Raw genomic sequence first — 27,934 nt, 5'->3', positions numbered from 1 at the left:
TCTGTCCTCAACTCCAGTATTTATTATTTCCTAAAACTATACCTCCATCCTTTGTGGAAGACAAAGCCAGCTCTCATAGTGAGCATGTTTATTCGATATTGTGCTTTATATTCAGGAGGTGATAGTAGTTGGGTACCATCTGTACCATGGCAGGACGATAGTGTCTCTATCTCTGGGCTAGAAGGTCAGGGTACAAGTCCCACGTGCCTCGAGGTATACCATAATATAAGATTGATTCAGAATTTATCAGGCTACGCACCATGAGCACTGTAGCCATTCAAGGAGACAGCTCATCACCACCATCCCCAGGGCAATTAGTGACAGGGAATAAGTGCTGGACAAGCCAGTAATTTCTACATCACATAAATGAGTTCAAAAAACAATGGAATTGGGGAGTGCACAACATGCAATGGGTGTTTTTGTAGACAAAGTTTGTACATGTAAAAGGACTGGGCTCCAGTATTTCTATCTGTTTCCTCTTGGCTGTCTGGATTTTGATAAAGAGTTTGATTACCTGTGTCAGGAGAGACTCTTCTCACCAGTCTTTAACATCTGCAGGTACTGTGGGACATACAATGCTTTATTTCCTGTCCAAACACATTTTGATGTAGTCTCTTCCTGGTCTCCCTATCCACCCTGCACCCTCACCTTTAATAGTTCATTTTGCCCATATGGGTTTTGTATGTAAACACTCAGTCGGATGCATGGGTGTTTCACTGGTGGTGATTACTAATTAAAAAAAAGAACTTCAGCAGTTCAGTGGTGGGCAATTTCCTATGAGGTTAGAGATACTGCCACTCTGTTTCAGCTCCTATTTTCAATGTATTTCAGTACCTGTACCATCTCACAGGCTAGCACTTACATCAGTGGTACCTTATGTTGTCCTGTATGTATCACAATTTAATCTGTGTTAGTGTGTGTGTGTGTGTGTGTGTATGTAACACATTCCAGCCTGTTTTATCCTGTGTGTGTATGTAACACATTCCAGCCTGTGTTATCTTGTGTGTGTATAACATACTCTGCGGGTGTCTATGCAAATGTGTGTGCAATAATTTTGCTGAGTTATCCTGGTGTGTGTAACACACTCTGGCCTGTGTAATTATGTGTGTGTAACACACTCTGGCCTGTGTTATTATGTGTATGTAACACACTCTGACCTGTGTAATTATGTGTGTGTAACACACTCTGGCCTGTGTAATTATGTGTGTGTAACACACTCTGACCTGTGTAATTATGTGTGTGTAACATACTCTGGCTTGTGTTATCCCTGTGCATTTAACACATTCTGGGCTGTGTTATTATTCTGTGTGTGGAACATACACTGACCTGTGTTATTCTCTGTGTGTAACACATTCTGGCCTCTGTTATCCTGTGTGTGTAGCACATTCTGGCCTGTGTTGTCCTGTATGTGTAATATACTCTGGCCTGTGTTATCCTGTATGTGTAACATACTCGGGCTTGTGTTATCCTGTGCGTGTAACATACACTGACCTGTGTTATTCTCTGTGTGTAACACATTCTGGTCTTTGATATCCTGTGTGTGTAAAACACAATCTGGCCTGTGTTATCCTGTGTGTGTAACACATTCTGCCCTGTGTTATCCTGTGTGTAACATATTCTGGTCTGTGTTATCCTGTGTGTGTAACATATGCAGGGCTGTGTTATCCTGTGTGTGTAACACACTCTGGCTTGTGTTATATTGTGTGTGTAACATATGCAGGCCTCTGTTATCTTGTGTGTATAACACACTCTGTCCTGTGCTATGCTGTGTGTAACACATTTTGGTCTGTGTTATCCTGTGTGTGTAAAACACACTCTGGCCTGTCTCTAGCCTATATTGCCCTGTGTGTCTAACATACTCTGTGTGTGTCTGTCTCTGCAAATGTATGTGCAACACATTCTGGCCTGTGTTATCCAGTGTGTAACACATTCTAGTCTGTGTTATCTGTGTGTGTAACACAGTCAGGCTTATGTTATCCTGTGTGTAACACAGTCTGGACTGTGTTATGCGGTGTGTGTAACACACTCTGGCCTATGTTATCACGCGAGTGTAATACACTCTGGCTTGTGTTATCCAATGTGTAACACATTCTGGCCTATGTTATACTGTGTGTGTAACATACTCTGGTCTGTGTTGTCCTGTGTGTGTAACACATCTGGCCTGTGATATTTCTGTGTGTGTAACACAATCTGGCCTGTGTTATTCTGTGCATGTAACATACTCTGGCCTATGCTATTCCATGTGTGTATCACACTCTGGCCTGTGTTGTCCTATGTGTGTAACGCATTCTGGCCTGTGTTATCCTGTGAGTGTAACATACTCTGGCCTGTGCTATCCTGTGTGTGTACCACAGTCTGGCCTGTGTTATCCTATGTGTGTAACGCATTCCGGCCTGTGTTATCCTACGTGGGGGACACATTCTGGTCTGTGCCACCTGGGTGTGTACCTCACTCTTGTCTGTGTGATCACTGCGTATGCAACACATTCTGGCCTGTGTTATCCTGTGTGTGTAACCCACTCTGGCCTGTGTTATCCTGTGTGCGTAACACACTCTGGCCTGTGTTATCCTGTGTGTGTGTAGCACACTCTGGCCTGTGTTATCCTGTGTGTGTAACATATTTTGGCCTGTGTTATCCTGTGTAACACAATCTGGCTTGTCTCTAGCCTATATTGCTCTGTGTGTGTAACACATTCTGACCTGCTCGCTCTGGCCTGTGTTATCCTGTGTGTCTATAACATACACCAGCCTGTGCTATTTTGTGTATCACAAATATTTTATTAGAATGTGAAATCAGTGAAAATGGATTCAGGTTTTGAGGTTCAGACCTTACATCATTGTGAGATGTCTGACCTATTTATTGTTGATGCACCCAGTTTCACTTACTCATGCCTGTGAAGGCTGCTTTTGCTGTTGCTCTGTCCCCTTTTCTACAACCAATGTGCATCTGGAGCCACACTTTTACGTTAGGTCAGATTCAGGTCAAGATCATACATTCAATAAACACTTTCAATGCAGCTAGAAGAAAACCGCGAGACGTATCACTGCAGGAGTTTGCTGCAGTGAAAGGGCTGTACTCCACTACATGGATTGCAGCTATTGAAGAACACAGCTCAGCACCTTCTTCTCCAAGAGCAAGTGGGGATGGAAACAACACCCACAGCCCATGATCACATCATTTAAAAGATTATTACTGTCTTTTAATCAAAATGTGTAATAAAATAATCACTCATATTTGATATGTCAATATTATCTTTTCCATTACATCAGTATTGTTAATTCCTGCAAGACATTTTCCAACCACTCAGAAAGTCCCAAAGCTCTGCTAAAGTGCACCTGGGTGTTCAACTTTAAATAAAGGTGTGTGCAAATAAATGTTGTGTTGGGTCACAGAGACAACATGGAGTGAGACTGTTGGAATATTGTGTGCAATTCTGGTCCCCTTCCTATCGGAAAGATGTTGTGAAACTTGAAAGGGTTCAGAAAAGATGTACAAGGATGTTGCCAGGTTTGGATGATTTGAGCTACAGGGAGAGGCTGAACAGGCTGGGGCTGTTTTCCCTGGAGTGTCAGAGGCTGAGGGGTGACCTTATGGAGGTTTACAAAATTATGAGGGCCATGGATAGGATAAATAGACAAAGTCTCTTCCCTGGGGTGGGGGAGTCCAGAACTAGAGGGCATGGGTTTAGGGTGAGAGGGGAACATATAAAAGAGACCTATGGGGGAACATTTTCACACAGAGGGTGGTCCACGTATGGAATGAACTGCCAGAGGAAGTGGTGGAGGCTAGTATGATTTAAAAGGCATCTGGATGGGTGTATGACTAGGAAGGGTTTGGAGGGATATGGGCCGGGTGTGGCAGGTGGGACTAGATTGGGTTGGGATATCTGGTCAGTATGGACAGTTTTGACCGAAGGGTCTGTTTCCATGCTGTACATCTCTATGACTCTATGACTTTAAAAGGGGGAGTTTTTAAAGGAGATGTGAGAGGAGGTTTTTTTACACAAAGGGTGATAAGCACTGGAATGCACTGCCAGATGGGATGGTAGCAGCAGGTAGGATAGCTTGCCTGGATGAGTGCAACTCCAACAACACTCAAGAAGTTTGACACCATCCAGAACAAAGCAGTCCACATGATTGGCCCTACATTGACTTCCTCCTCCACCATCATTCAGTAGCAACAGTGTGTACTGCCTCCAAGATACACAGCTGAAATGCTTGGGCATCACTTCCAAACTGAAAACCACTTTCATCCAGACCAAGGGCAGCAGGTACATGGGAACAGCAGCATCTGTAAATTCCTGTCCAAGCCACTTGATATCCTGTCTTAGGAGTATATTGCTATTCCTTCTGTATTGCTGAGTCAAAATCCTGGAACTCTCTTTCTACAGCACATGGACTATACCAGTTCAAGGAGATAGCTCACTACCACCTTATCGAGGGTAATGAGGGACAGGCAATAAATGTTTACTCAGATAGTGACGCCTACATCTCATGAGTGTATTAAAAACACCCTGTATCTAATCCCCTATTGTGCCTGTCAGGGATGTTTGATGGAGACTGTGTACAGAAGGCTCTCCTTTCAGTTTAAAAGAATCGAGATAGCTTTACTTTGTATCTAACACCCGTGTGGTCCTTGTCCTGGGAGAATTTGATAGGACAGTGTCGTGGGAGCTTTGTTTTCAGTTTACAAGAGTAGAGGTAAATTTACTCTGTGTCTAACCCTCCGCTGTATCTAGTCCTGGGAGTGTTTGATGAATATAGCATAGAGATAGCTTTACTTTGTATCTAACCCCATGCTATAATTGTCCTGGAAATATTTGATGGGGACAATGGCCAGAGAGTTTTACTCTGTACCTACCCGTACTGAGAGTGTCTGGTGAGGAATGGACCTGATGACAAGATGTTCTTGTTAGTATTTCTATTGATGCTGACTGACTAGTGGGGTGTTTTGTTTTCCAGTGTTTTATGTTTTTGATTTCTAACAATAGGTGCCTAACATGTCACTGAGCACTTCCTTCAGCTCAGCGCACACAATAATTAATATTTTAGTTTTGATTAAACAAGCAATCCTTTTTCTCCGAACAAAGTCTAACAAAGCTTCAAAGCAATCCTGAGCTTAGAACAAAATATGAAAGGAGCAGATATTCACACGGAACAGATTCCTTCCCCACTGTCCACAGTCAAAGTGACTCAATCAGATAAATGGAGAACACATTCTGGACAGGCTGTACCTTTAAGACAGAGTGATGGTACATCAGGAAGGACTGTGCAGTGTGTGTGAATCATGTCTGTGTTATAACACGACACAGATCAAGGCTTGGGAACTGGCTGCATCTCATAAAATCGCTAGAAACATTTCAAAGAATGAGGGATGGTCCAGTTAATCACTTTGAAGCAATTATGTGGATAGTTTGGGTGGATTTTTATAAATAAATAAAAGTTGTATGTTAGTGTAATGCAATATTACCATTGTGTATTCTGATTGTTATTTATTTTTAAATAAATTGAAGGAGATTGACCCAGATATTGTCTGGGACGGATGGAGCAGTTTAGTGATGAAGAGAGGCTGGATACGCTCTGATTGTTTTCTCTGGAGTGGAGAAGGCTGAGAGGGAACATTATGGAGGTGTTTAAGATTATGAGGGGCATGACAGGATGTCCCAAAAGCAACTGTTCGATAATAAGGAGGTACAACAGGAAAAACAGGAGGTTGGGAGGGGACTTTTTTACTCACAGGGTGGTGGGAAAACACTGTTCAGGAGGGTAATTGAGGCCGGTAACCTCACAACCTTTAAAAAGTACTTGGAAGAACACGAGTGTCATAACATTCAAGGCTGTTGGCCGAGCGTGGGGGCGTGGGGTTAGTCTAGGTAGGATTGTATTTTTGGCGATACAGATGCAATGGGCCAAAAGGCCTCTTCTGTAATGTATGATTCCAACCAAAGGCTTAAAGGTTTGAGAAATATCCAATCAGCCATGATTTCATTGGGACGCAATATGCTGATGGGTCTTCTGTTTGTGTGTGTGATGGTCTGAAGTGACAGGGAGAGGGATTTGCAGTGCACATTCTGAAAACTCTTTCTACCCAGCATGCTTTCAAACTCTGCAACTGAAACATGATAGGCGGGAAATAAATTCTTCAGAGAACACACTGAGTGAGTTAGGGAAGGGGGAGGGGAGGGGGAGGGGGAGGAGGGCAGAAAAAGAGAACAAGAGAGAAGGGGAGGGATCTGGAAGAGGAGGAAGTTAGAGGAGGAAAAGGATGGAAAGGATGGGGAAAGGGAGCAGGAGAGACAGAGAGGAAGGGGGGGAGAGAGAGAGAGAGAAAGGAAAGGGGAGAAAAGGAGGGGGTTAGGAGAACAGGCTCAGGGGAGGTGGCGAGGGAAGTGGAGGAGCAGGATGATGGGCGGCGAAAGGGAGGAGAAAGAGGAGAGAGAAGGGAAGGGAGGGGAGGGGAGGGGAGGGGAGGGGAGGGGAGGGGAGGGGAGGGGAGGGGAGGGGAGGGGAGGGGAGGGGAGGGGAGGGGAGGGGAGGGGAGGGAAGGGAGGGAGGGGAGGGGAGGGAAGGGAAGGGAGGGGAGGGGAGGGAAGGGAGGGGAGGGGAGGGGAGGGGAGGGGAGGGGAAGGGAAGGGAGGGGAGGAGAGGGGAAGGGAGGGGAGGAGAGGGGAAGGGAGGGGAGGAGAGGGGAAGGGAGGGGAGGAGAGGGGAAGGGAAGTGAGGGGAGGAGAGGGGAAGGGAAGGGAAGGGAGGAGAGGGGAGGGGAGGAGAGGGGAAGGGAGGAGAGGGGAAGGGAGGGGAGGAGAGGGGAAGGGAGGGGAGGAGAGGGGAAGGGAGGGGAGGAGAGGGGAAGGGAGGGGAGGGGAAAGGAGGGGAGGAGAGGGGAGAGAGGAGGGGAGGGGTGGGGAGAGGAGGTGAGGGGAGGGGTGGGGAGAGGAGGTGAGGGGAGGGGTGGGGAGGCGAGGAGAGACGAGGGGAGGGGGAGTGGAGACATGGGGAGTAGTGAGGAGGACAGGGGAGAGGTGGGAAGGGGAGGGGAAGAGAGGGGAAAGGAGGGGTGGTGAGGGCAGAGGAGGGGAGGGGAGAGGAGGGAAATAATGATGGAGGGAGGGAAGGGGAGAGGCTGGGAGTGGGGGAATAGGGAGATGGAGGTGAGGGAGGGGGTGGGTGAGGGGGTTGGGGAGTGATGGACGGAGAGTGGATGGGGGAAGGAGGAGTGAGGAAGGAGGAAGGGAGGGGTGTCGGGCAGGTGAGGGAGGAGTGGGTGGGTGGGGAGAAGGGTGGGAGTGGGGAGAAGGGTGGGAACGGTGAGGGGGGTGGGTGGGTGGGGAGAAGGGTGGGAACGGTGAGGGGGGTGGGTGGGTGGGGAGAAGGGTGGGAACGGTGGGGAGAAGGGTGGGAACGGTGAGGGGGGTGGGTGGGTGGGGAGAAGGGTGGGAACGGTGAGGGGGGTGGGTGGGTGGGGAGAAGGGACGGAATGGAGAGGGGGTTGGTTGGAAGGGAGTGGTGAGGGGGTGAAGGGGTGGGTGGGGAGAATGGAGGAAACGATGAGATCAGGGTGGGGGGTGGGGAGAAGGGTGAGAACGGTGAGGGGGGGTTGCATGAGTGGGGAGAATGGAGGGAAAGGTGAGGGGGGAGGGTTGGGAGAAGGGAGGGTATGGTGAGGGGGTAGGTGGGTGGGGAGGAGGGTGAGGAGAAGGGTAGGAATGGGGAGAATGGTGGGGGGTTGGGGAGAAGGGAGGGAGTGGGAGAGAGGTGGGTGGGTGGGTGGGGAGAAAGGAGGGGGTGGGGAGAGGGGTGGGTGGGGGGGTGGGGAGAAGGGAGGGAATGGTGAGGGGGTGTGAGAGTGGATGGGGAATGCTGAGGGGGAGTGTGTATAGGTGGGGAATGCTGAGGGGGTGGGTGTATAGGTGGGGAATGCTGAGGGGGTGGGTGACTGAGTGAGTGAGTAGGGAAAGGTGCGGGTGTGGGTGAGTGGGTAGGGAAGGGTGAGAGGGTGGGTGGGGAATGGTGAGGGGGTGAGTGGGTAGGGAAGGGTGTGGGAGTGTGTGTGTGGGTAGGGAAGGGTGAGGGGGGTGGGTGAGTGGGTAGGGAAGGGTGAGGGCGGTGGGTGAGTGGGTAGGGAAGGGTGAGGGGGGTGGGTGGGGAATGGTGAGGGGGTGAGTGGGTAGGGAAGGGTGTGGGAGTGTGTGTGTGGGTAGGGAAGGGTGAGGGGGGTGGGTGGGGAATGGTGAGGGGGTGAGTGGGTAGGGAAGGGTGTGGGAGTGTGTGTGTGGGTAGGGAAGGGTGAGGGGGGGTGTGTGAGTGGGTAGGGAAGGGTGAGGGCGGTGGGTGAGTGGGTAGGGAAGGGTGAGGGGGTGGGTGTATAGGTAGGGAAGGGTGAGGGGGGTGGGTGGGTGAGTGGGTAGGGAAGGGTGAGGGGGTGGGTGGGTGAGTGGGGAATGGTGAAGAGGTGGGGAAAAGGGAGGGAACGATGAGGGGGTGGGCGGGCGGGTGGGGAGAAGGGAGGGAAAGGTGAGGGGGTGGGTGTGTGGAGAGAAGGGAGGGAACGGTGAGGGGGTGGGTGGGTGGAGAGAAGGGAGGGAACGGTGAGGGGGGGGCGAAGGGAGGGAGCGGTGAGGGGGTTGGGTGGGTGGGGAGAATGGTGAGGGGGCTGGGTTGGGAGAAGGTGGGGATAAGGGAAAGAATGGTGAGGGGGTGGGTGGGTGGGGAGAATGGTGAGGGGGTGGGTGGGGAGAAGAGGCTGAATGGAGAGGGGGGTGTTTGGAAGGGAATGATGAGGGGGTGGGGGGGTGGGTGGGGAGAATGTTGGCAACGGTGAGAGCGGGGTAGGGGGGTTGGGGAGAAGGGTGAGAACGGTGAGGGGGGTGTGTGGGTGGGTGGGGAGAAGGGAGGGAACGGTGAGGGGGCGGTGGGTGGGTGGGGAGAAGGGAGGGAACGGTGAGGGGGGGGTGGGTGGGTGGGGAGAAGGGAGGGAACGGTGAGGGGGGGGTGGGTGGGTGGGGAGAAGGGAGGGAACGGTGAGGGGGGGGTGGGTGGGTGGGGAGAAGGGAGGGAACGGTGAGGGGGGGGTGGGTGGGTGGGGAGAAGGGAGGGAACGGTGAGGGGGGGGTGGGTGGGTGGGGAGAAGGGAGGGAACGGTGAGGGGGGGGTGGGTGGGTGGGGAGAAGGGAGGGAACGGTGAGGGGGGGGTGGGTGGGTGGGGAGAAGGGAGGGAACGGTGAGGGGGGGGTGGGTGGGTGGGGAGAAGGGTGGGAACGGTGAGGGGGGTGGGTGGGTGGGGAGAAGGGTGGGAACGGTGAGGGGGTGTGAGAGTGGATGGGGAATGCTGAGGGGGAGTGTGTGTAGGTGGGGAATGCTGAGGGGGTGGGTGACTGAGTGAGTGAGTAGGGAAAGGTGAGAGGGTGGGTGGGGAATGGTGAGGGGGTGAGTGGGTAGGGAAGGGTGTGGGAGTGTGTGTGTGGGTAGGGAAGGGTGAGGGGGGGTGTGTGAGTGGGTAGGGAAGGGTGAGGGCGGTGGGTGAGTGGGTAGGGAAGGGTAAGGGGGGTGGGTGTGTAGGTAGGGAAGGGTGGGTGTATGGGTATGGAAGGGTGAGGGGGGTGGGTGGGTGAGTGGGTAGGGAAGGGTGAGGGGGTGGGTGGGTGAGTGGGGAATGGTGAAGAGGTGGGGAAAAGGGAGGGAACGATGAGGGGGTGGGTGTGTGGAGAGAAGGGAGGGAATGGTGAGGGGGGGGCGAAGGGAGGGAGCGATGAGGGGGTTGGGTGGGTGGGGAGAATGGTGAGGGGGCTGGGTTGGGAGAAGGTGGGGATAAGGGAAAGAATGGTGAGGGGGTGGGTGGGTGGGGAGAATGGTGAGGGGGTGGGTGGGGAGAAGAGGCTGAATGGAGAGGGGGGTGTTTGGAAGGGAATGGTGAGGGGGTGGGGGGGTGGGTGGGGAGAATGTTGGCAACGGTGAGAGCGGGGTAGGGGGGTTGCGGAGAAGGGTGAGAACGGTGAGGGGGGTGTGTGGGTGGGTGGGGAGAAGGGTGGGAACGGTGAGGGGGGTGGGGGGGTGTGGAGAAGGGTGGGAACGGTGAGGGGGGGTGGGGGGGTGGGGAGAAGGGTGGGAGGGGGGTGGGGGGGTGGGTGGGGAGAAGGGAGGGAACGGTGGGTGGGGAGAAGGGAGGGAACGGTGAGGGGGGTGGGGGGGTGGGTGGGGAGAAGGGAGGGAACGGTGAGGGGGGTGGGGGGGTGGGTGGGGAGAAGGGAGGGAACGGTGAGGGGGGTGGGGGGTGGGGAGAAGGGAGGGAACGGTGGGTGGGTGGGGAGAAGGGAGGGTATGGTGAGGGGGTCAGTGGGTGGGGAGGAGGGTGAGGAGAAGGGTAGGAATGGGGAGAATGGTGGGGGGTTGGGGAGAAGGGAGGGAATGGTGAGGGGGTGTGAGAGTGGATGGGGAATGCTGAGGGGGAGTGTGTATAGGTGGGGAATGCTGAGGGGGTGGGTGACTGAGTGAGTGAGTAGGGAAAGGTGCGGGTGTGGGTGAATGGGTAGGGAAGGGTGAGGGGGGGGGTGGGGAATGGTGAGGGGGTGAGTGGGTAGGGAAGGGTGTGGGAGTGTGTGAGTGGGTAGGGAAGGGTGAGGGGGGGGTGGGGAATGGTGAGGGGGTGAGTGGGTAGGGAAGGGTGTGGGAGTGTGTGAGTGGGTAGGGAAGGGTGAGGGCGGTGGGTGAGTGGGTAGGGAAGGGTGAGGGGGGTGGGTGCGTAGGTAGGGAAGGGTGAGGGGGGTGGGTAGGGAAGGGTGAGGGGGTGGGTGTATGGGTAGGGAAGGGTGAGGGGGGTGGGTGGGTGAGTGGGTAGGGAAGGGTGAGGGGGTGGGTGGCTGAGTGGGGAATGGTGAAGGGGTGGGGAAAAGGGAGGGAACGGTGAGGGGGGTTGGAAGAGAGAGGTGAGGGGCTGAGGGGGTGGGTGGGGAGAATGGAGGAAACGATGAGATCAGGGTCGGGGGTGGGGAGAAGGGTGAGGGGGCTGGGTTGGGAGAAGGGGCTGAATGGAGAGGGGGGTGTTTGGAAGGGAATGGTGAGGGGGTGGGGGGGTGGGTGGGGAGAATGTTGGCAACGGTAGGGGGGTTGGGGAGAAGGGTGAGAATGGTGAGGGGGGTGTGTGGGTGGGGAGAAGGGAGGGAACGGTGAGGGGGGTGGGGGGTGTGGGTGGGGAGAAGGGAGGGAACGGTGAGGGGGGTGGGGGGTGTGGGTGGGGAGAAGGGAGGGAACGGTGAGGGGGGTGGGGCGGTGGGTGGGGAAAAGGGAGGGAACGGTGAGGGGGGTGGGGGGGTGGGTGGGGAAAAGGGAGGGAACGGTGAGGGGGGGTGGGTGGGTGGGTGGGGAAAAGGGAGGGAACGGTGAGGGGGGGTGGGTGGGTGGGTGGGGAAAAGGGAGGGAACGGTGAGGGGGGGTGGGTGGGTGGGTGGGGAAAAGGGAGGGAACGGTGAGGGGGGTGGGTGGGTGGGGAGAAGGGAGGGAACGGTGAGGGGGGTGGGTGGGTGGGTGGGGAGAAGGGAGGGAACGGTGAGGGGGGTGGGTGGGTGGGTGGGGAGAAGGGAGGGAACGGTGAGGGGGGTGGGTGGGTGGGTGGGGAGAAGGGAGGGAACGGTGAGGGGGGGTGGGTGGGTGGGTGGGGAGAAGGGAGGGAACGGTGAGGGGGGGGTGGGTGGGTGGGGAGAAGGGAGGGAACGGTGAGGGGGGGGTGGGTGGGTGGGGAGAAGGGAGGGAACGGTGAGGGGGGGTGGGTGGGTGGGGAGAAGGGAGGGAACGGTGAGGGGGGGTGGGTGGGTGGGGAGAAGGGAGGGAACGGTGAGGGGGGGTGGGTGGGTGGGGAGAAGGGAGGGAACGGTGAGGGGGGGTGGGTGGGTGGGGAGAAGGGAGGGAACGGGGAGAAGGGAGGGAACGGTGAGGGGGGGTGGGTGGGTGGGGAGAAGGGAGGGAACGGTGAGGGGGGGTGGGTGGGTGGGGAGAAGGGAGGGAACGGTGAGGGGGGGTGGGTGGGTGGGGAGAAGGGAGGGAACGGTGAGGGGGGGTGGGTGGGTGGGGAGAAGGGAGGGAACGGTGAGGGGGGGTGGGTGGGTGGGGAGAAGGGAGGGAACGGTGAGGGGGGGTGGGTGGGTGGGGAGAAGGGAGGGAACGGTGAGGGGGGGTGGGTGGGTGGGGAGAAGGGAGGGAACGGTGAGGGGGGGTGGGTGGGTGGGGAGAAGGGAGGGAACGGTGAGGGGGGGTGGGTGGGTGGGGAGAAGGGAGGGAACGGTGAGGGGGGGTGGGTGGGTGGGGAGAAGGGAGGGAACGGTGAGGGGGGGTGGGTGGGTGGGGAGAAGGGAGGGAACGGTGAGGGGGGGTGGGTGGGTGGGGAGAAGGGAGGGAACGGTGAGGGGGGGTGGGTGGGTGGGGAGAAGGGAGGGAACGGTGAGGGGGGGGGTGGGTGGGTGGGGAGAAGGGAGGGAACGGTGAGGGGGGTGGGGCGATGGGTGGGGAGAAGGGAGGGAATGGTGAGGGGGTAGGGGGGTGGGTGGGGAGAAGGGAGGGAACGGTGACGGGGGGGGTGGGGAGAAGGGTGAGAATGGTGAGGGGGGAGGGTTGGGAGAAGGGAGGGTATGGTGAGGGGGTAGGTGGGTGGGGAAGAGGGTGAGGAGAAGGGTAGGAATGGGGAGAATGGTGGAGGGTTGGGCAGAAGGGAGGGAGTGGGGAAAAGGGTGGGGGGGTGGGGAGAAGGGAGTGAGTGTGGAGAAGGGAGGGGGTGGTGAGAAAGGTGGGTGAGGGGGTGGTGAGAAGGGAGGGGGTGAGAAGGGAGGGGGAGGGGCGGTGAGAAGGGAGGGGGAGGGGTGGGGAGAGGGGGAGGGGCAGGGAGAGGGGGAGGGGCGGGAGGAGGGGCGGGGGGAGGCGTGGGTGGGTGGGGAGAAGGGATGGGGTGGGGAGAAGGGTGAGGGGGTGGGGAGAAGGGAGGGAACGGTGAGGGGGGTGGGGGGGGTGTGGGTGGGGAGAAGGGAGGGAACGGTGAGGGGGGTGGGGGGTGTGGGTGGGGAGAAGGGAGGGAACGGTGAGGGGGGTGGGGGGGTGGGTGGGGAGAAGGGAGGGAACGGTGAGGGGTGTGGGGGGGTGGGTGGGGAGAAGGGAGGGAACGGTGAGGGGGGGTGGGGAAAAGGGAGGGAACGGTGAGGGGGGTGGGGGGGTGGGTGGGGAGAAGGGAGGGAACGGTGAGGGGGGTGGGGGGTGTGGGTGGGGAGAAGGGAGGGAACGGTGAGGGGGGTGGGGGGGTGGGTGGGGAGAAGGGAGGGAACGGTGAGGGGGGGTGGGTGGGTGGGGAAAAGGGAGGGAACGGTGGGGAAAAGGGGGGGAACGGTGAGGGGGGGTGGGTGGGTGGGTGGGGAAAAGGGAGGGAACGGTGAGGGGGGGTGGGTGGGTGGGTGGGGAAAAGGGAGGGAACGGTGAGGGGGGGTGGGGTGGGTGGGGAAAAGGGAGAGAACGGTGAGGGGGGCTGGGTGGGTGGGGAAAAGGGAGGGAACGGTGAGGGGGGGTGGGTGGGTGGGTGGGGAAAAGGGAGGGAACGGTGAGGGGGGTGGGTGGGTGGGGAGAAGGGAGGGAACGGTGAGGGGGGTGGGTGGGTGGGGAGAAGGGAGGGAACGGTGAGGGGGGTGGGTGGGTGGGGAGAAGGGAGGGAACGGTGAGGGGGGTGGGTGGGTGGGGAGAAGGGAGGGAACGGTGGGGAGAAGGGAGGGAACGGTGAGGGGGGTGGGGGGGTGGGTGGGGAGAAGGGAGGGAACGGTGAGGGGGGTGGGGCGATGGGTGGGGAGAAGGGAGGGAATGGTGAGGGGGGGTGGGTGGGGAGAAGGGTGAGAATGGTGAGGGGGGAGGGTTGGGAGAAGGGAGGGTATGGTGAGGGGGTAGGTGGGTGGGGAAGAGGGTGAGGAGAAGGGTAGGAATGGGGAGAATGGTGGAGGGTTGGGCAGAAGGGAGGGAGTGGGGAAAAGGGAGGGGGTGGTGAGAAAGGAGGGGGTGAGAAGGGAGGGGGAGGGGCGGTGAGAAGGGAGGGGGAGGGGCGGGGAGAGGGGGAGAGGGGGAGGGGCGGGGAGAGGGGGAGGGGCGGGGAGAGGGGGGGTGGGGGGGCGGGGAGAGGGGTGGGGGGGCGGGGAGAGGGGTGGGGGGGCGGGGAGAGGGGTGGGGGGGCGGGGAGAGGGGTGGGGGGGCGGGGAGAGGGGTGGGGGGGCGGGGAGAAGGGAGGGGGTGGGGAGAAGGGTGAGGGGGTGGGGAGAAGGGTGAGGGGGTGGGGAGAAGGGTGGGGGGGTGGGTGGGGAGAAGGGAGGGAATGGTGAGGGGGTGTGAGAGTGGATGGGGAATGCTGAGGGGGAGTGTGTATAGGTGGGGAATGCTGAGGGGGTGGGTGACTGAGTGAGTGAGTAGGGAAAGGTGCGGGTGTGGGTGAGTGGGTAGGGAAGGGTGAGAGGGTGGGTGTATGGGTAGGGAAGGGTGAGGGGGGTGGGTAGGGAAGGGTGAGGGGGTGGGTGTATGGGTAGGGAAGGGTGAGGGGGGTGGGTGGGTGAGTGGGTAGGGAAGGGTGAGGGGGTGGGTGGCTGAGTGGGGAATGGTGAAGGGGTGGGGAAAAGGGAGGGAACAGTGAGGGGGTGGGGAAAAGGGAGGGAACAGTGAGGGGGTGGGCGGGGGGGTGGGGAAAAGGGAGGGAGTGGGAAGAGGGGTGGGTGGGTGGGGAATGGTGAGGGGGATGGATGTGTGGGGAGAACGGACGGAGTGGTGAGGCGGGGTCGGTGGGTGGGTGGGGAGCAGGGAGGGAACAGTGAGTGGGTATGTGAGTGGATTGGGAATGCTGAGGGGGTGCGTATATAGGCGGGGAATGCTGAGGGGGTGGGTGAGTGGGTAGGGAAGGGTGAGGGGGTGAGTGAGTGGGTAGGGAAGGGTGAGGGGGGTGGGTGAGTGGGTAGGGAAGGGTGAGGGGGTGAGTGAGTGGGTAGGGAATGGTGAGGGGGTGAGTGAGTGGGTAGGGAAGGGTGGGGGGTGGGTGAGTGGGTAGGGAATGGTGAGGGGTGGGTGACTGAGTGAGTGAGTAGGGAATGCTGAGGGGGTGGGTGAGTGGGTAGGGAAGGGTGAGGGGGTGGGTGAGTGGGTAGGGAAGGGTGAGGGGGTGGGTGAGTGGGTAGGGAAGGGTGAGGGTGGTGAGTGGGTAGGGAAGGGTGAGGGGGGTGGGTGAGTGGGTAGGGAAGGGTGAGGGGGGTGGGTGGGTGGGTAGGGAAGGGTGAGGGGGGTGGGTGGGTGGGTGGGTAGGGAAGGGTGAGGGGGGTGGGTGGGTGGGTGGGTAGGGAAGGGTGAGGGGGGTGGGTGGGTGGGTAGGGAAGGGTGAGGGGGGTGGGTGGGTGGGTAGGGAAGGGTGTGGGGGGTGGGTGGGTAGGGAAGGGTGAGGGGGGTGGGTGGGTGGGTGGGTAGGGAAGGGTGAGGGGGGTGGGTGGGTAGGGAAGGGTGAGGGGGGTGGGTAGGGAAGGGTGAGGGGGGTGGGTGGGTGGGTGGGTAGGGAAGGGTGAGGGAGGGGGGTGGGTGGGTGGGTGGGTAGGGAAGGGTGAGGGGGGTGGGTGGGTAGGGAAGGGTGAGGGGGGTGGGTGGGTGGGTGGGTAGGGAAGGGTGAGGGGGGTGGGTGGGTGGGTGGGTAGGGAAGGGTGAGGGGGGTGGGTGGGTGGGGAAGGGTGAGGGGGGTGGGTAGGGAAGGGTGAGGGGGGTGGGTGGGTAGGGAAGGGTGAGGGGGGTGGGTGGGTGGGTGGGTAGGGAAGGGTGAGGGGAGTGTAGTGAGCAGAAGGGAGGGGGAGATGAAATGAAGAGGAGGAGAGGGGGAGAAGGTTCTCTGAAGGAGAGTTGAGGGGTGAAATGGGAAAGAGGAGGGGAGAGGGAGAGTCTGTGGGTGTGAGACAGCTTTCATGGCCGTGTTATTACAAAAGGAAATGGGGTATTTGATGTCTGACAGCGAGCCATTGAAGATATTGAAGATATCCAAAGCAGACTCTGAGGAATATTGTGGACTTTCCCCGATGTCCCGTTCATGTGAAACAGCACTGACACAGCACTCAGCTCGGCACAGGGAGAGAGAGAGGACACATAGACTGACATAGAGGCAGGGACCCAGGCAGAGACAGAGGGACATACACTGACACAGACACACACGGACTGACATAGAGACTGGGACCCAGGCAGAGACAGAGGGACATACACTGACACAGACAGAGATACACACACACACACGGACTGACATAGAGACTGGGACCCAGACACAGGGGGACATACATTGAAACAGAGAGAGAGACACACACACATATACACATATACAGAGACAGAGAGGGACACACACACTGAAACAGAGAGACACACACAGAGACCGAGGGACACATAGACAGAGACGGAGAGAGAGAGGGAGATTCAGAGAGACGTGCAGGGAGGGAGGGAGACTCAGTGAGCCACGTCCCCTCCTGTCTGAAGCGGACACAAAGCAGAGGGGCTGGGGAAGGGAGTGGGCGGTGAAGGTTTGGCCGCACTGAGGATCTCGGTCTGAATGTGAACACACAGTCTGCGAGGTCGGGATTATTAACACGGTAAGGAATTGCTGCTTCTCCGCTCCTTGGTGTCTCTCTGGGATTGGGGAACGGGCTGTGAGCGATTGGAAACTCAAGGCGATGATCCCGCGGTTACTTTGCTAGGAAGTCAGGCTGTTTCAGAAATCTGGGGCTGATTTGATTTAACGGCTTTGTAACATTGAGCGAACTGGTTTCCCACCCCACCCTGTTTTATTCAAATCCAGGCTGATCTGAAATGGAGCGTGTTTTGATTTGGTTAGTGTAAGTTGGAGTTGCTGGCCGTTAGGTTGGGTAGGGTAGACAGGGAGAGTCTCACTCCGACCGGCAGCTGGGGGAGAGGCACAGCCAGCTGAGACTGAGACTGAGAGTGAGACTGAGACAAGGAGGCCGGTGGACAGGTCAGGTCTGAGGAAAAGATCGAGTCGAGGCAGAAGATCCGATTCTGCACCCTCACTGATCCCCTTCCTTCTATCAGATCTCCTGGGTCGGGAGGGGTCCGTCCTAGCATTTCTTCCAAGCTAACGTTTGTTGGTAAATCTCCAGTGAGGCACTACAGAATGTTTTCTAACAGAAAGTGTGCTATATGAATGCAAGTTGTTGAGAGTGTTAGTTGCTACACAGAGTGACGGAGGAGTTTTGGGCCAGGTCAGGAGAATGGGAAGGAGGCAGCATTAGTTCCTGAGGATTTTGGCCCAGGGGGCGGCACACAGGGAACTGGGAGGGGGGGTGGGGTGGGGGGTGGTTAGAGACTGCAATTACTGGCAGAGGGAAGGGGCTGTATTTGAAAAAGAAAACCAGGAAGGGATTTTGAAGCCAGTGTGTTGTGGGAATATTAGCTGATGAAGCTCAGCACCAGAAATCATCTTAGACATAGTCTGGAAAGAACTGAACGAGACAACATCAGTACTGCTCCCTCCTCGTCGTCAGCATAGGGTATAAAATCTTCAGCAACAAATGGAATGGGGAGGGGGGGTGAAGTTTGTTAATCTAAACACTGGGGTCAGTTGTGTGCACATTATACTGGTGAGGAGGCAGCAGTTACTGAGATGGCTTGGTCAGGAGATAATAGCATGCAGTAACAAACTTGTCAGATTCTGAAAGAGGGCTACAAGTCTTTCCACATTCCCATCATCATTCCTCCACACAGTACTTCAAATCACTTCATCTGACCTTTCTGATGCAACTCTTGGTTGAAGGAATTCAGCATTCACTGCACTGAATGACGGCCTGTTCCACAGGCCATTGTAGCCTGGAGAAAGAACTTTCTTCTGATCTCTGAACCGGATCTGGTCTGATCCAGCTTCAGAATGTGAGCCTGGCTCCTTCCTAACCCTACTAACTTTGGAGATCATGTTCCAATGATGTGAACACCCCTCGGGTATCTTACCCAAGGTAGATTTTTTTCTCTGGTGAAAGTGAGGACTGCAGATGCTGGAGATCAGAGTAAAGATTAGAGTGGTGCTGGAAAAACACAGCAGGTCAGGTGCTATATGAGGAGCAGGAAAATCGACATTTTGGGCAAAAGCCTTTCATCAGGAATTTTTAAATACTGTGTCAACTAAGGAGTCAGCAAGCTGCTCGTGTGCAGAGGCCTCACTAATAAGAAAAGCGCTGTGCTCAAGAACAGAAATAACTGGAGAAACTCAGTAGGTCTGGCATCATCTGCTTCTTCAGAACTGATGGTCACTGGATTTGAAATGTTAACTGCTTTCTCTGCACTGGTTCTGCCAGAGCTGCCGAGTTTCTCCAGCTATTTCTGTTTCTGTTTCAGATTTACAGCATCAGCAGTTCTTTCTTTTTCGTTCAGGTGCTGTGTTCATTTGGTCATCTTGTTCATTCAGTGTCACTGGTCTTCCAGCAGATTTTTTAAAAAAGGCTAAGGTCCAGTCTAAGAATGTTTGATAACATACACATAGAGATGTCCAAGGATATGCAAGTTAGGCAGATTGGCCATGCTAAATTGCCATAGTATTCAGAAATGTGCAGGCTAGGTGGTTTAGCCATTGAAAATTCCGGGGTACAGGGTAGGGAGATGAGTCTGGATGGAATGCTGCTCAGTGTGGTCTCATTAGGGCCAAATGGCCTGTTTCTACACTGTAGGGATTCTATGATTCACTTAGGAGAAACCTCTTTCCCCTGAGATTGGTGCAATGTTGAGGTTCTAAAGATGTTGGTGAGGCCTGTTCTGGACTACTGTGTCTAGTTCTGGTCACCCTGTTATAGGAAGAACAATATGAAGCTGGAGACGGTTCAGAAGAAATTTACCAAATGGCAAATCTCTTGTCAGGAATGGAGGGGTTGAGTTATAAGAAGAGGCTGGATAGACTGGGACTTTTTTCAGAGTTTGAGGGCTGACTTTTATAGCAGTTTATCTACAGCCTCATGATCTTATAAGGTGAATGCCAAGATGGGGAAATTACGGGACTAGAGGGCATATTTTGAGGTGAGAGGAGAAAGATTTTAAAAAATATGAGGGGCTTTTCTTGACACTTAATGGTTCATGTGTAGAGTGAACTGCCAGAGGAAGTTGTGGATGCAGGTACAGTTACAATATTTTAAAATGTATTTTGAATAGTACATGAATAAGAAGTATTTGGAGGGATGTGGGCCATGCACAGGCAGGTGGGACTAGTTTGGTTTGGGATTATGGGCGACATGGACTGGTTGAACCAAAGGGTTGGTTTCCATGCTGTTCAAACTCTCCTCGTAAAATGGTCTCCATCCCTCCCCATCCTCCAAAAAATATATAGTCAGGGGTAAATGGGTCCGGGTGGGTTACTCTTCAGAGGGTCAGTGTGGACTTGTTGGGCTGAATGGCCTGTTTCCATACGGTAGGGAATCTATAATTCTATAAAATGTGAAACTTGCTCTGACAGGGAAGGCTTGAAATGAATAACAGAGACATTTTTAAGGAGAAGCTGGATCAGCTGATGAGAGAGAAAGGAATAGATGGGTAAGCTGATAGGATGTGATGAGGTAAGGACAGGGGAGCCTCTAGTGCAACATGCTGACTGGCACAGACCAATTGAAAGCCATATGTGTGGGAGGAGGTGTACCACTCACCATGACAATCATCCATCTGCCTGGTCACAAACTACCTTCCTGGAAACAATTCAAACTTACCATGATGACTGGGGCCAAGAGTCTGGTAACTGTTAAACATCTCACACATGAATGTTCTGAGTAATTCTTGATCTTACAGTGTGACACAGGCCAGTACTGGCACTGGACAATCAGTGATAGAGGGGCTGTGTGTTTACAGTGTAATCTGTCTGCCTGGTACTGTATGAGGTTACTGCTGGCATCTGAGACAGCAATTACAATACAATGCAGATCCACCAATCCTTCATGGACACCCTGTCAATCTGAGAGATTTCATTCAAATTTCAGTTTGATGTCTCACATTAAGACAGGGGTTACAAAACACTGTATAGTACCTAATATTACAGTCTGTACCCTGATTTAACATACCACTCATTGTAAACTGATATACCCCATGCCCTGTAACAGTCTGATACATTCAACAGCCCTCAGTCTAACACTTGGATATATCCTACACCCCTCACTGTAGTACTGATCTAACTTATACCCCTCACTGTAACAGTCTGATCATTCAACACTCCTCACTGTAACACTCTGATCTAACCCACACCCCTCACTGTTACACTCTGATAGACCTTATATCTCTCACTGATGCACCAATGCCCCTCACTATAGCACTAATAAACCCAACACCACCCACATATATTCTACTCTCTTCACTGTAACACTCTGAATTACTCCACAGCCCTCAATGATTAGTAAGAGAGAAAGTAGGAATGCGTTTTCGGAGGTTTGACCCATTGGGCCTGCTCTGCCGTTCAGTATCATCATGGCTGATCCTATATTTTGACACTGTATTCCTGCTCTCTCACCATACTTCTCATCATCTTTAGCTTTTTGAAACCTTTCTCATCGTTCTTACACATGTTCACAGGTGTGGCCTCCACTGCCTTGTGTAATAGAGAGTTGCATAGGTTCACCACCCTTCAGTGAAGAAACCTGTCCTCCTCTGAGTTCAAATGGGCCTACCATATTCTACCATATTCTACGGCCATGATTTTTTCTTCTGGGCCTTCCCAAGCCAAGGGAAACATTTTCCCTGCATCTAGTCTTCCCACTCCTGTCCGAACTTTCTACCATTTAATAAGATTTCTTCTCATCCTTTGGAACTGACCTCGGGGGTGGGCAAGTTGTTGGAGGGAACCCTGAGGGGCAGGATGTACATGTGTTTGGAAAGGCAAGGACTGATTCGGGATAGTCAACATGGCTTTGTGCGTGGGAAATCATGCCTCACAAACTTGACTGAGTTTTTTGGTGAAGTAACAAAGAAGATTGGTGAGGGCAGAGCAGTAGATGTGATCTTTATTGACTTCAGTATGCCATTTGACAAGGTTCCCCAGGGGAGACTGATTAGCAAGGTTAGATCTCATGGAATACAGGGAGGACTAGCCATTTGGACATAGACCTGGCTCAAAGGTAAAAGACAGAGGGTGGTGGTGGAGGGTTGTTTTTCAGACTGGAGGCCTGTGACCAGTGGAGTGCCACAAGGATCGGTGCTGGGCCCTCTACTTTTTGTCATTTACATAAATGGTTTGGATGCGAGCATAAGAGGTACAGTTAGTAAGTTTGCAGATGAGACCAAAATTGGAGGTGTAATGGACAGCAAAGAGGGTTACCTCAGATTACAACAGGATCTGGACCAGATGGGCCAATGGGCTGAGAAGTGGCAGATGGAGTTTAATTCAGATAAATGTGACATGCTTCATTTTGGGAAAGCAAATCTTAGCAGGACTTATACACTTAATGGTAAGGTCCGCGAGAGTGTTGCTGAACAAAGAGACCTTGGAATCCAAGTTCATAGCTCCTTGAAAATGGAGTCGCAGATAGATAGGATAGTGAAAAAGGCGTTTGGTATGCTTTCCTTTATTGGTCAGAGCATTGAGTACAGGAGTTGGGAGGTTATGTTGCGGCTGTACAGGACATTGGTCAGGCCACTGTTTGGAATATTGCGTGCAATTCTGGTCTCCTTCCTATCGGAAAGATGTTGTGAAACTTGAAAGGGTTCAGAAAAGATTTACAAGGATGTTGCCAGGGTTGGAGGATCTGAGCTACAGGGAGAGGCTGAACAGGCTGGGGCTGTTTTCCCTGGAGCGTCGGAGGCTGAGGGGTGACCTTATAGAGGTTTACAAAACTATAAGGGGCATGGTAGGATAAATAGATAAAGTCTTTTCCCTGGGATTGGGAGTCCAGAACTAAAGGGCATAGATTTAGGGTGAGAGGGGAAACATATAAAAGAGACCTAAGGGGCAACTTTTTCTCGCAGAGGGTGGTACGTGTATGGAATCAGCTGCCAAAGGATATGGTGGAGGCTGGTACAATTGCAACATTTAAGAGGCATTTGGATGGGTATATGAATAGGAAGGGTTTGGAGGGATATGGGCCGGGTGCTGGCAGGTGGGACTAGATTGGGTTGGGATATCTGGTCGGCATAGACGGGTTGGACCGAAGGGTCTGTTTCCATGCAGTACATCTCTATGACTATGACTCTATAACTTCAAAAGACCGAAAGAAGTAGAAGAATAGTCATTTGGCCCATCAAGTCTTAGAACATAGAACATAGAACGTTACAGCGCAGTACAGGCCCTTTGTCCCTTGATGTTGCGCTAACCTGTGAAAATAATCTGATGGCCATCTAACCTACACTGTTCCATTGTTATCCGTACGTATGTCCAATGCCCATTTAAACACCCTTAACGTTGGCGAGTCTACTGCTGTTGCAGGTGGGCCATTCCATGCCCTACCACTCTCTGAGTGAAGAAACTACCCCTAATATCTGTCCTATATCTATCAATGTGCAAACTCCACACAGACAGTTGCCCGAAGCAGGAATTGAACCCGGGTCTCTGGCGCTGTGAGGCAGCAGTGCTAACCACTGTGCCACCGTGCTGCCATTTTATATGTCTTGACTAAGTCACCTCTCATTCTTCTTCTCTCCAATGAAAATAGCCTCAGCTCCCTCAGCCTTTCCTCCTAAGACCTTCCTTCCATACCAGGCAACATTCCAGTAAATCTCCTCTGCACCTTTTCCAAAGCTTCCACATCCTCCCTATAATGTGGTGACCAGCACTGTACACAATATTCCAGGTGCGGCCTTACCAGTGTCTTGTACAGCTGAAGCATGACCTCCTGGTTCCAAAATTCAATTCCCCTACCCATAAACGCCAACATACCGAGTGCCTTCTTAACAACCTTATCAACTGGGTGGCAACTTTCAGAGATTTATGCATCTGGACACCGAGATCTATCTGTTCACCTACACTGCCAAAAATTTTACCATTAGCCCAGTACTCTGCATTCCTGTTACTTCTTCTGAAGTGAACTCCATTTGCCACCTCTCTGCCCAGCTCTGCCCTATGTCCCTCTGTAACCCACAACATCCTTTGGCACTATCCACAACTCTGCCTCCCTTAGTGTCATCCGCAAATCTACAAACCTATCCTTCTGCGCCCACATCCACATCATTTATAAAAATAACAAACAGGTGTGGCCCCAAAGCAGATCCTTATGGCACACCGCTGGTAACTGAGCTCCAGGATGAACATTTCCCATCCACTACCACCCTCTGCCTTTTTTCAGCTAGCCAATTTCTGACCCAAACTGCTAAATCACCTTCAATCCCAAAACTCAGTATTTTATGCAATAGCCTACCGTGTGGAACCTTATCAAGTGCCTTACTGAAGTCCATGTAGGAGAAAGTGAGGACTGCAGATGCTGGAGATTAGAGCTGAAAATGTGTTGCTGGAAAAGCACAGCAGGTCAGGCAGCATCCAAAGAGCAGGAGAATCGACATTTCGGGAATGAGCCCTTGTTCAGGAATGAGGAGAGTGTGCCAAGGTGAATTACCTGCACCTCTATATCAGCCACAAATTCACCTGCACCTCCATACACATTATTTACTGCATCCGCTGCACCCGATGTGGCCTCCTCTATATTGGGGAGACAGGCCGCCTACTTGCGGAACATTTCAGAGAACACCTCTGGGACACCCGGACCAACCAACCCAACCACCTCGTGGCTTAACATTTCAACTCCCCCTCCCACTCCACCAAGGACATGCAGGTCCTTGGACTCCTCCATCGCCAGACCATAGCAACATGACGGCTGGAGGAAGAGCGCCTCATCTTCCGCCTAGGAACCCTCCAACCACAAGGGATGAACTCCGATTTCTCCAGTTTCCTCATTTCTCCTCCCCCCACCTTGTCTCAGTCCCAACCCTCGAACTCAGCACCACCTTCCTAACCTGCAATCTCCTTCCTGACCTCTCTGCCCCCACCCCCACCCCCACTCCGGCCTATCACCCTCACCGTAACCTCCTTCCACCTATCGCATTTCCAACACCCCTCCCCCAAGTCCCTCCTCCCTCCCTACCTTTTATCTTAGCCCGCTTGGCACACTCTCCTCATTCCTGAAGAAGGGCTCATGCCGAAACGTCGATTCTCCTGCTCCTTGGATGCTGCCTGACCTGCTGCGCTTTTCCAGCAACACATTTTCAGCTCTGAAGTCCATATATACCACATCAACTGCTTTACCATCATCCACCTGTTTTGTCACCTTCTCGAAGAACTCAATAAGGTTAGTGATGCATGACCTACCCTTCACAAAACCAGGTTGACTATCCCTAATCAAATGATTCATTTGCAGATGATTATAAATCCTATCTCTTCTAATCCTTTCCAACACCTTACCCACAACTGAAGTAAGGCTCACTGGCCTATAATTCCCAGGGGTGTCCTGACTCTCCTTCTGAAACAAGGGAACAACATTTGCTATCCTCCAGTCTTCTGGCACTACTCCTGTTAACAATGATGACATAAAGATCAAAGCCAAAGGCTCTGCAATTTCTTCTCTGGCTTCCCAGAGAATCTGAGGAAAAATCCCATCCAGCCCAGGGGTCTTATCTATTTTCAGATTTTTCCAAAATTACTAAAACTCGTTGTTAACCGCAAACCCATCTAATCTAGTAGGCTGCATCTCCGTATTCTCACTAACATCGTCCTTTTCCAATCTGAATACTGACGAAAAGTATTCATTCAGCGCTTCCCTTATGTCCTCAGATTCCACACACAGCTGCCCACTACTATCTTTGATGGGCCCTAATCTTACTCTAGTCATTGTTTTCTTCCTGATATACTGATACAAGACTTTAGAATTTTTCTCGATCCTATTCGCCAACAACCTCTCATGTCCCCTTCTGGCTCTTCTTAGCCCTCTCTTTAGATCTTTGCTGACTAACTTATAACTCTCAAGCCTTCATGCCTCATCCTTGCATAAGCCTCCCTCTTCTTGGCAAGAGCTTCAACTTCTTTAGTAAACCGTGGCTCCCTCACTCGACAACCACCTCCCTGCCTGATAGGTATATACTTCTCAAGGACCCGCAGTAGGTGTTCCTTGAATGAGCTCCACATAATTCTCATAGTTCAGTTAGATCATAGCTGATATGATCATTTTCAACTCTTTCCCTGTATTCCTAGATTCCTTTGCTAATTATAAATGTGTTTCATTCAATCCCCGACAGCCCTCTGTGCTAAAGAACTCCGTAATTTCACTATCCACTCTGAGGAAAGAAATTTCCTTCTCATCTCCATCTCAAATGGGTGACTCATTACTCTGAAATTATCTGGTCCTAGACTCCACAAATACCTCACACCCTTCACTGGGGTAACAACCTCTCAGCATCTATCCTGTCAAGTCCCTGAACAAATCTGTGTTTTAATCATGTCTCTTCTAATTCTTTTAAACTCAAATGCATACAAGCCCAACCAGCCTCTCCCATAAGCAAATCCCTCCACACACCTTTTCCAGACTGCCTGCAACTTTCATTTCATAAGAGATCTGACTACAGTAGTGCCTTGTATAGTTTTACCAAAACTCTATTTTTGTACTGCATTCCAAATGAAGAACCACAGTCTATTTACCGTTTGTGTTACCTGCTGAACTTGGATGCTAGCTTTTTGTTATACATGCACGGGACTCCCAAATTCCTCTGTGCTGTAGCTTTCACAGTCTCTCTCCATTTATATCATAATTAACTCCTCTATTGTTCCTACCAAAGTGCACAACCTCACATTTTTTCATTATATTCCATTTGCCATGCACTTACCCTGTTTATACCCTCTGCGAGCTCCTGGTCTCATCCTCACTACTACATTCCAACCTATTTTTAAGTTTCCTGCAAGTTTGGCGAGAGTACATTCATTTCCCTCATCCAAGTCATCAGTGTATATTCCAAGTAATTATTGCCCCAGCACTAATCCCTGTGGTACTCCTATAGTTATGAGTTGCCATCCTGAAAATGGCCCCCCTTAATCTCAGCTTCCCATCTTCTATTCGTCAGCCAATTCCTTCTCCATGCTAACACATTCAGTACCAAGGGCTCTTACCTTAGTCTAATATGCAGTACATTATTGAATACCACTTGGAAAGTCAAATCTATTATATCTACAAGTTTCCCTTTAACTATCCTGTTTGTTATCTCCTCAAAAAACTAATAAAATTGTCAGGTTTGACTTTCCTTTTGGAAGCCATACAGCTACCGCCTGATATAGATGTATTTTTAAATGCACTGCTATTGCATGGAACATTGAACAATATAACACAGTACAGGCCCTTCAGCCCTTGATGTTGTGCCAGCCTTTTAACCTACTCTAACATCAAACTAACCTACATTCCCTTCATTTCACTATTATCCATGTGCTTATCCAAGAGTCACTTAGATGTCCCTGATGTATCTGACTCTACTACACTGCTGGCAGTGCATTCCACGCACCCCCCACTCTCTGTGTAAAGAACCTACCTCTGACATCTCCTCTAAATCTTCCTCCAATCACCTTAAAATTATGCTTCCTAGTTATGGTCGAACTAGGGCTCTATAGAGCTGCAGCATAACATTGTGGCTTTTAAACTCAACCCTGCTGCTAATGAAAGCCAACATACTATACGCCTTCTTAACAACCCTATCAACTTGGGGAGCAACTTTGAAGGATCTGTGGACGTGGACCCCAGAATCCTGCCTTTAACCTGTTTTCAAATTCGACCTTCCAAAGTGAATCACTTCACAAATTGAACTCCATCTGCCACATATCAGCCCAGTTCTGCATCCTGTCAATGCTTTGTTGCAACCTACAACAGCCCTCCAACTATCCGCCACTCCGCCAACCTTTGTGTCATTAGCAAACTTCCACTTGCTCATCCAAGTCACTTATAAAAATCACAAACAGCAGAGATCCCAGAACTGATCCCTGTGGAATACCACTGGTTGAAAATGTGTTGCTGGAAAAGTGCAGCAGATCAGGCAGCATCCAAGGAGCAGGAGAGTCGACGTTTCGGGCATGAGCCCTTCTTCAGGAATGAGGAATGTGTATCCAGCAGGCTAAGATATAAGGTAGGGAGGAGGGACTTGGGAGGGGCGTTGGAAATGTGATAGATGGAAGGAGGTCAAGGTGAGGGTGATAGGCCGGAATGGGGTGGGGGCGGAGAGGTCAGGAAGATGATTGCAGGTTAGGAAGGCGGTGCTGAGTTCGAGAGATTTGATTGAAACAAGGTAGGGGGAGGGGAAATGAGGAAACTGGAGAAATCGGAGTTCATCCCTTGTGGTTGGAGGGTTCCTAGACAGAAGATGAGGTGCTCTTCCTTCAGCCGTCGTGTTGCTATGGTCTGGCGATGGAGGAGTCCAAGGACCTGCATGTCCTTGGTGGAGTGAAAGGGGGAGTTGAAGTATTGAGACACGGGGTGGTTGGGTTGGTTGGCCCGGTTGTCCCAGAGGTGTTCTCTGAAACGTTCCGCAAGTAGGCGGCCTGTCTCCCCAATATAGAGGAGGCCACATCGGGTGCAGCAGATACAGTAAATGATGTGTGTAGGGGTGCAGGTGAATTTGCGGTGGATATGGAAGGATTCCTTGGGGCCTTGGAGGGAAGTAAGGGGGGAGGTGTGGGCGCAAGTTTTACATTTCCTGCGGTTGCAGGGGAAGGTGCCGGGAGTGGAGGTTGGGTTGGTGGGGGGTGTGGACCTGACGAGGGAGTCACGGAGGGAGTGTTTTTTTCGGAACGCTGATAGGGGAGGGGAGGGAAATATATCTCTGGTGGTGGGGTCCGTTTGGAGGTGGCGGAAATGACGACGGATGATACGATGTATATGGAGGTTGGTGGGGTGGTACGTGAGGACCAGTGGGGTTCTGTCCTGATGGCGATTGGAGGGCGGGGCTCAAGGGTGAAGGAGCGGGAAGTGGAGGAGATGCGGTGGAGAACC

At 53.1% G+C, this 27,934-nt stretch overlaps 1 protein-coding gene across 5 annotated transcripts in view; it reads left to right on the top strand.

The window, feature by feature from the left end:
- The window catches only part of LOC132835787 (sphingosine 1-phosphate receptor 2-like), a 69,419-nt gene that overhangs the window by 6,230 nt on the left and 35,255 nt on the right, over window positions 1–27,934 (top strand). For 2 of the 5 annotated variants that reach the window (XM_060854851.1, XM_060854852.1), the window contains exon 1: window positions 15,933–16,606. The exons of 2 other annotated variants lie outside the window; for them this stretch is intronic. The gene's annotated coding sequence lies outside the window, so the exon portion shown is untranslated. Of the gene's footprint in view, window positions 1–15,932; window positions 16,607–17,095; window positions 17,116–27,934 lie in introns of those variants that run through there. One more of the 5 variants, XM_060854855.1, reaches the window with a different exon arrangement.

The sequence above is a fragment of the Hemiscyllium ocellatum genome, chromosome 45 (genome assembly GCF_020745735.1).
Source record: "Hemiscyllium ocellatum isolate sHemOce1 chromosome 45, sHemOce1.pat.X.cur, whole genome shotgun sequence".
Classification (NCBI taxonomy): Eukaryota; Metazoa; Chordata; class Chondrichthyes; order Orectolobiformes; family Hemiscylliidae; genus Hemiscyllium; species Hemiscyllium ocellatum.
This window is presented reverse-complemented; position numbering and strand designations above follow the sequence as displayed.